This window comes from Arachis ipaensis, chromosome B07, assembly GCF_000816755.2.
Source record: "Arachis ipaensis cultivar K30076 chromosome B07, Araip1.1, whole genome shotgun sequence".
NCBI classification, from domain to species: Eukaryota; Viridiplantae; Streptophyta; class Magnoliopsida; order Fabales; family Fabaceae; genus Arachis; species Arachis ipaensis.
In genome coordinates this window covers 14,202,182-14,210,461 of record NC_029791.2, presented here as the reverse complement: position 1 = coordinate 14,210,461, position 8,280 = coordinate 14,202,182, and positions in this window count along the sequence as shown.

Genomic DNA, 8,280 nt, shown 5'->3' with positions numbered 1-8,280 from the left:
AAATACGAAAAGGAAGCCAGAATAAAATACATTACAGTGACGAGCAAACACGAGACTACAAAAAGGTTCAAGCTTTTCAACATGCATTTAGTCAGAGTCAAAGCTTTACCAGAAAAAATGATGAGAACAACAAAGAGAAGAACCAACCTGAACAAAGGAAGAAACTTCGAAGAAAGTTTGAAGACGGAGAGACAGAATCGCCTTTCGAGCCAAACACCAAGAAATCACCAAATGACGTCGCAGAAAGAAACGCAAAGATGCAAGTTTCAAGCAAAACTGAAAGCGAAAAAGAAGAGGAGAAGTTACAGAGAAGGGGAAACAGTTTATGAAATTCAAAATGAAGAAGCAAGGGAAACGGGGCATTAAAAACAATTAATGAGGGTATTAAACCCTCGCACATTCCCAAGGCAAGAGCACTAATACAAAAGCGCGCATTTTTTAAAAGAAAGAGAAAGAAACAAAAAACGTTCCATATTCAAAAAGGGGGAACACTACAAAGATGAAGTCAACAAGATGCTCGAGTTCGGCTTCAGCAGAGAAATATCGAAGTCCTAAAACTAAGACTCGACCTTAAAAAAGAAAGACCGAGCTCGAGCAGGGGCACTGTTCATACCCTGGGTCGAGCTATCCGACCCGGGATGTTTAGCGACAAGGCGACCGACCTCTTCAGGTCTGACTATCCGGTCTCTTCTCAAAGAGCTCGGCCAAATTACCAAGAAAGCCCAAATAAAGGGTCCGAATAGAGGAACACGACCCAAATTCAAAGGTAGCCCAAGCCTATAGAGATAAGGGCGGTTCCCATGAAGATAAGATGACCTCACCCAAAGATAAGATAAGATAAGATAACTAACTTATCTTATCTAAAAGGGTCACTCCACACCTCTATAAATACACTGGAGCACCCAGGTATAACTCATACTCTGATTCTACACAAAACCTGTTTAATACCCTTGCTGACTTAAGCACCGGAGTCCCTTGCAGGTACCACTACCCTCCGGTGACAAAGGATCAGCAGCATAGCCAGTCAAACAAGTCGGACGCAATCGCTCCAGCCTCCACTCACCAGCCGGACACGTTAGCTCCGACCAGTACAGAAGATCTCGTCTGAGATCGACCTACAGTTTCAGGTAACCCACAGAACAACAGTGAGAAAAGTTGATCCAGAAGGAGGAGGCATCTCCGAAGCCTCAACCGTTCTTATATCACTGATTTCACTCCTATTCTGTGACAGTTTATTTATTATGTTTTTATGCATTTTTCATAACAACTATCTTTTTTAATCGCCTGACTAAGATCTACAAGGTAGCCATTGCTTGCTCAATCCGACAATCTCCGTGGCATTCGACCCTCACTCACCTGAGGTATTACTTGGACAACCCAGTGCACTTGCCAGTCTATCTGTGCGAAACTTGCGGAGTTAAATTTCGCGCACTAAGTTTTTAACGCCGTTGCCGGGGATTGTTCGAGTTTGACAAACTACCAAACTATCTTGTTGCTTAGATTAGGTACTTTTTAAGGTTTAGTAGGTCTTTAATCGTGTCTTTTATTTTCTTTTTTTTTCAAAATCTTTTTCAAAATCCATCTTTTCTTTGTCTTTTGGTTGAGTCTAGTGTCAATTTTAAGTTTGGTGTCCCTTATGTGTTTATCTTTTCTTTAAAATTTTTGAAAATTGCTCTTGAGTGTTCTTCTTGGTATTCAAGTTGTTCTTGTTTCTTTTCTTTGTTTGATCTTAAAATTTTTTAGTTTGGTATCTTTTGGTATTTTTCTTTCTAATTTTCGAAAAACTAGTGTCTTTGATCTAAAAATTTTAAGTTTCGTTTCTTTTGGTTGTTTTTCTCTTTCTTCATTAATTCAGAAAAAAATAAAAATTATTTCTTTATCTTTCTTTAATTTTCAAAAATCTTGTTTCTTTTCTTATCTTGATTTAAAATTTTTTTAAGTTTGGTGTTTTTCTGTTAGTAAAGTTAAATTTTAAATTTCAAATCCTATATTTTCAAAACTTTTCAAATCTTATCATATCTTTCTTTTAATTTGATTCTTTCATATCTTATCTTTCTTTTAAATTTTAAAATTTCAAATCTTTTTAAATCTTTGCTATCTTTTCAAATTTGATTTTCAAATCTTTTTAATTTAAAACTCATCTCTCTTAACTTCTTTTTAAATCTTCATCTTATCTTTATCTTTTAATTTTAAAACTTACCTAGCTTACTTTCTTTTTAAAATTTAAAACTTTTTCAATTTTAAATACTTATTTCTTCTTTTTCGAAAATCACCTTTTAATTTTAAATCCTTTTAGTTAATTAGCTTTTAATTTCCCTCTTGTTTTTCGAATTCAATAAATAAATAAAATAAAAACAAAAATATTTTAATTCTAATTTCTCTTTTTACTTCCTAATATTCGAATTCTTCTTCTCAATCCTCTACTCTCATTCTTCTTTTCTTTTTCATATCTCACAGGGAGTTCTCTATACTCTGACATAGAAACTCCCACTCTCTTTCTTTCGTGTTTTTCTTTTTCTTGTTTATGAGCAGGAACAGAGATAAAGAACCACTCTTTGATCCTGACCCTGAACCTGAGAGGACTCTAAGGAGGCGTTTACAACAAGTTAAAGCACAACACTCCGAAGGAAACCTCACAGAAATTTTTGAACAAGAAGCTGAAAGTACGAACATGGCAGCCAATCCGAATGATGGAGGAGACGCAAGGAAGGTTCTTGGTGACTGCACCCACTTCTGACTTCTATGGAAGAAGCATCTCTAATGCAAGGAAGGGTTTTGGTGACTGCACCCACTTCTAACTTCATGGACTTCCACAAGAAGATCCACATAAATTCCTATCTGAATTCTTGCAAATCTGTGATATTATTAAGACCAATGGAGTGGATCCTGAGGTCTACAGGCTAATGCTTTTTCCTTTTGCTGTTAGAGACAGAGCTAAGATATGGTTAGATTTTTAACCTAAGAAAAGCCTAGACTCTTGGAAAGAGTTAGTTAATGCATTCTTGGCCAAGTTCTTTCCACCTCAGAAGATGAGCAAGTTTAGGGTGGAATTTCAAACCTTCAGACAAAAAGAGGGTGAATCCCTCTATGAAGCTTGGGAAAGATACAAACAATTGATTAGGAGATGTCCTCCTGACATGCTCTCAGAATGGACTATCCTAGGTATCTTCTATGATGGTCTATCTGAGATGTCCAAGATGTCCAAGATGTCCTTGGACCATTCTGCTGGTGGATCACTCCACTTGAAGAAAACACCTGAAGAGGCACAAGAACTCATTGAAATAGTTGCAAACAACCAATTCATGTACACTTCTGAGAGAAACCCTATGAACAATGGGGTAGCTCAGAAGAAAGGAGTCTTGGAGGTTGACACTCTGAATGCCATATTGGCTCAGAATAAGATCTTGACCCAACAGGTCAATATGATCTCTCAGCATTTGACTGGAATGCAAACTATAGCTGGCAGCACTCAAGACACTTCCTATGAAGGAGATGCTTATGATCCAGATCAACCTGAGATGGAGGAGGTGAATTACATGGGAGAATACTATGGAAACACCTACAACCCCTCATGGAGGAATCACCTTAATCTTTCATGGAAAGATCAACAATAACCAAGGTGGAAAAAACCAAAATAGGTTCAATAACAGACCATTTCCACCTTCTTAGTAACAGATGGAGACTTCTAAGCAGAACCTCTCTGACTTAGCAATCATAGTCTCTAAACTCTCTAAGACTACTCACAGTTTCATAACAAAAACTAGGTCTTCCATCAGAAATCTGGAGGTATAAGTTGGTCATCTGAGTAAGAAAATCCCTGAGACCCCTTCCAACACTCTTCCTAGTAATACTGAAGTAAACCTAAGAAAAGAGTGTAAGACCATCACTGTAGAAGTGGAGGCCGAATCTAAAGGGGAGGCTTTGGCATTGAATGCTAGTAAGAGAGTCCCTACCAGGCGTTCAGTTCCCAAGGAGGAGCCATCATTGGCGTTGAACACTAGTAAGGGAGTCCCTACTGGGCGTTCAACGCCCAAAGAGGAGCCATCAGTGGTGTTGAACGCCAGCAGAGGAGTAGCTGGGCATTCAACACCCAAAGTGGCACAAAAGCTGGCATTGTACGCCAATAATGGGGCAGCTGGGCATTCAACGGCCACTAAAAACTTTCCTATTGAAGATCTGAAGGCAGCTAAGGCTCATGAGGAGACCATAGAGGTTTCCTTGAAGGCCTTGTTGCAAATTATGGACTATGAAGACCACTCCTCCTCTAATGAGGAAGAGGAAACCAGGAAAGAGCAAGTTGCTCGGTACCTAAGAATTCTCATGAAGTTAAATGCCAAGTTATTTGGAATAGAGACGTTGGAGGAAGAACCTCCAGTACTCACTAAGGAACTCAATGCCTTGGTTCAGAAGAAACTACCTTAGAAGCTGTCGGATTCTGGACGCTTCCTAATTCCCTGTACCATAGGCCCTATTACCTTTGAGAAGTCTCTGTGTGACCTAGGGTCAAGCATAAACCTCATGCCTCTCTCTGTAATGGAGATATTGGAAATCTTTGAGGTGCAAGCCGCAAGAATCTCACTAGAGATGGCAGATGGTGTGGAATTTATAACCACAAACTAACCGGCAAGTGCACCGGGTCGTACCAAGTAGTACCTCAGGTGAATGAGGGTCGAACCCACGAGGATTTATAGACTAAGGAGCAATGGTTAAGTGATTTACTTAGTTAGGCAAACAGAAAATGGTATTTGAAGGTTCAAAAGCATTAACAGTAATTTAGAATATTAGAAAGCAAGCAATAAACATGTTGTGAATAATATATGGAGAAACAGTAAAGGCTTCAGAGTTATCTTTTTTACGGATTGACTTTTCTTACTAACTATTTTAATCATGCAAGATTTAAATCATGGCAAACTGTATGTGACTAAACCCTAATTCCTTAGACCTTTTTAGTCTCCTCTAAAATTCATCAACCGCCAATTCCTTGGTCACTTAATTCCAATTAGAGGGTGAAGCTCAGTTCTAGTTTATATGCCACAGAAATCCTAATTACCCAAATATAAGAGGATTATATGTCACGTATCCCGTTAAGTCCAGATAATTAGAAATTTAGGAGAATATGTTTTCAAGCTGTTGTTCAAGTAAAGAGCTTTCCCAAGTTATAAAAGAACTCAATTAGAACAAAGGTCATACTTCCATTCCACCCAGATTCATAAAATAAAGAACGAAAACAATTCTTGAATTATAAATCAGTACATAAATTAAAATAGAAAAGTAATAGTATCAATCCATACAATAGACAGAGCTCCTAACCTTAACAGTAGAGGTTTAGTTCCTCATGGTTCAGAGAGAAAACTAGGATTATGAAAAACTGTAAATTGAGGAATGAGGTCCAAGAGAAGAGAAGAGCCCGAAGGGCTGATTCTTTTCCCTTTTATATCTAATCCTAATTAATGTAAATTATATTTCCTAAAACTAAATAATATATTTTCCTATTTTAAAATAAAAATTAAAGTTTAATAAAGAATCAATCAAACAATCCATGCGAGCCTTGTAAGCGTGGAGACCACTTGGCTTCACTAAGATCCACGCCTAACTTGGCAAAGAGTTGCGCCTTACTTGAGGGATGCAGTGAGGAAGGGCGTGTTGAGCTCATGTGTTGTGCCTTACTTGAAGATTTGTTGTGCCTTACTTGAGGGGTCAAGGCAATTGTTGCATGTTGTTGTTAATGTCTTGCGCCTAACTTGAGAAATCTCAAGTTAGGCGCAGCCTTGGCCGAACTCCTTGGATGCCTCTCTTTCATCATGGCGCCTAACTTGAGAATTCTCAAGTTAGGCGCAGTCTTGGCAACTTTGGTCAAAGGAGTATAGTCCATCTTGGCGCCTAAGTTGAGATGGACTATTATATATCGTTGGAAAGCTCTGGAAGTTATCTTTTTAACGCCACTGAAATCACATCCATTAGACTTCTGTAGCTCGAGTTATTCAGGTTTGAGAGCAAAGAGGTCATGATTGATAGTATCATTTGCCTTCTTCTCTTTTTTTGTGGAAACTCCATCAAATCCAGCCAAATGCTACATAAAACAAACAGAATTGCACACGACTCAAAGTAGCATCTATAGTGGCTAAAAGATAATTAATTCTTGATTAAACTTAACAAATTGAATGCAAATTCACTAGGAAAATATAGGAAAGATGCTCACGCATCACAACACCAAACTTGAATTGTTGCTTGTCTTCAAGCAACCAAAACTAACATAGGCTTAGGATGTGAATTTTCATGAGAGTGAAAGTTTCATTAAGCCCATGTTTCTTCTTAAAGTGGGGTTTACAACTGCAATCCTGAATATTTTTGGCATCTCACTATCCTTTGAATCAGGAGAATGTCACTGTTATTCGGAATTAGAATCCGGATAATATTATGAATTCTCTACTCTTTTATACTTCAGTTTAATCCTTGAACACAGCAGTTTTCTTTTCATTCTCTTTTCTTTGGTGATTTGCACCTTGAGCCTAGCCGTGACTTTAAATGTTTTGTTTCAAGCTTCACTTAACACAAAACACCACAAGCACTTAACTGGGAAACTCTCTTTAAGTTCTGATTTTTCTTTCAGTTACTCCCAGACAGTGGTGCTCAAAGACTTTGGCATACTCTGTTAAATGCATTTGATCTCGATTCTTAGTGCTCTATCTCAAGGATTACTTGACACATTCACACCACAAGCATATGACTAGGAAAACAACTCTTTGAGCTTTTAACCATGTTTGACCTCCCTAGTCATTAATGCTCAGGGCCTTGGACCTTGCTTTTATTTTTCTTTTGCTATTTCTTTTGCTTCAAGGATTAAGATTTCACAAACCTCAGAGAATTCATAATAGTTCTTTAAATTCCTATTCTTTATACATCAAGATCCCTTGGTTCAAATTCAAATATGCACTGTTCATGTCATGCATTCAGAATCACAGAAAATACCACCACATTTGGATAAATAAGACCATTCTTAAAAATAAACTCAATTTCTCATGCAATACATCTTTTTCTTTTTTCTTTTTGATTTCAAAATCAGTGAGGAACACATGAGACACTTTTCAGAATTAAAGCAAATAACAGAAATTTTCAAAATAGCAGAACTAAACTAGAACCTAGGAATTTAAATAATAAAGGATCATGAAATAAATAAAACAAAATAGCAGAAAACAGAAACATATTAAAGTAATGGCAAACTACTATAGAAGGTGAAAAGAACTAGACCACGTCAATCTCCCTGGTGGGATCTCTCTCCTCATGCTGTGCTCCGTATGGTCCTCTCAGGCGGCTGTAATCATGTCTCAGCTGAGAGATCTTCTGCCGCTGAAAGCCCTGAGCAGCTCTCATCTCATCAAGGGTGGTACAGAGATACGCCCAACGACTGTCCTGTATCACTCTTATCTCCTCCACAAACGCAGTGTACTGCTGCTAGTGGCTGTTGTTCGTGACCCTCATCTACTCAATGGAGGAGGTGAGCTGCTACCAGTATTCCTGAGGAGGACTGTGCTGTCCCTGAGGCAGTGGTGGCTGCCTGTTCTTCTCTATGCACCTTGCGATGTTCCCTGCGAGTCTCCATTCTCTTCTTTGTAATTGGTTTTTCAACAGGAATGGGGACATCATTCTCCACTTTTACCCCTGCTGCTTCACACAGACGATAAATCAGATGTGAAAATCCGAGCCTAGCATTCTTGTAGGGGCTGGCGGCAATCTCGTATATCTACTCTGGGATAATATCCTCCATCTCTACTAATTCTCCCTTCATGATGCTGTAAATCATGACAGCCCGATCCACAGTGCATTCGGACCGGTTGCTAGTTGGCATGATGGACCTTCGGATGAAATCCAACCATGCTCTAGCTAAGGGACTAGCTCATTACTCTTTAGGTGATTCGGCTTTCTCTCAGCACCTAGCTTCCACTGAGAACCAGGAATGCATAATGCTTCAATGACTAGATCTAGTTCCTGGTCCTTATCCATTTTCCTACTGTAACTAGGAGTTAGCTGAGGTGGATGCAGCAGGTGGAGGGCTTGTCTGACGCTTCTTGGGCTGAAGTCAATGACCTTGCCTCTTACATAGCTCTGGTAATTTTTCTCATTGACTCCCTTCATATCCTTTTATGTGAACCAGGGGTTTCTATAAAACTCTTGGATCATTAATTGCCCAACCTTTGTGTACGGGTTGCACAGAAAGTTCCACCCTCTGCTATTTATCTGAAACTGGATTTTCGGATAGTCATCCGGTTTCAATGCAAATCT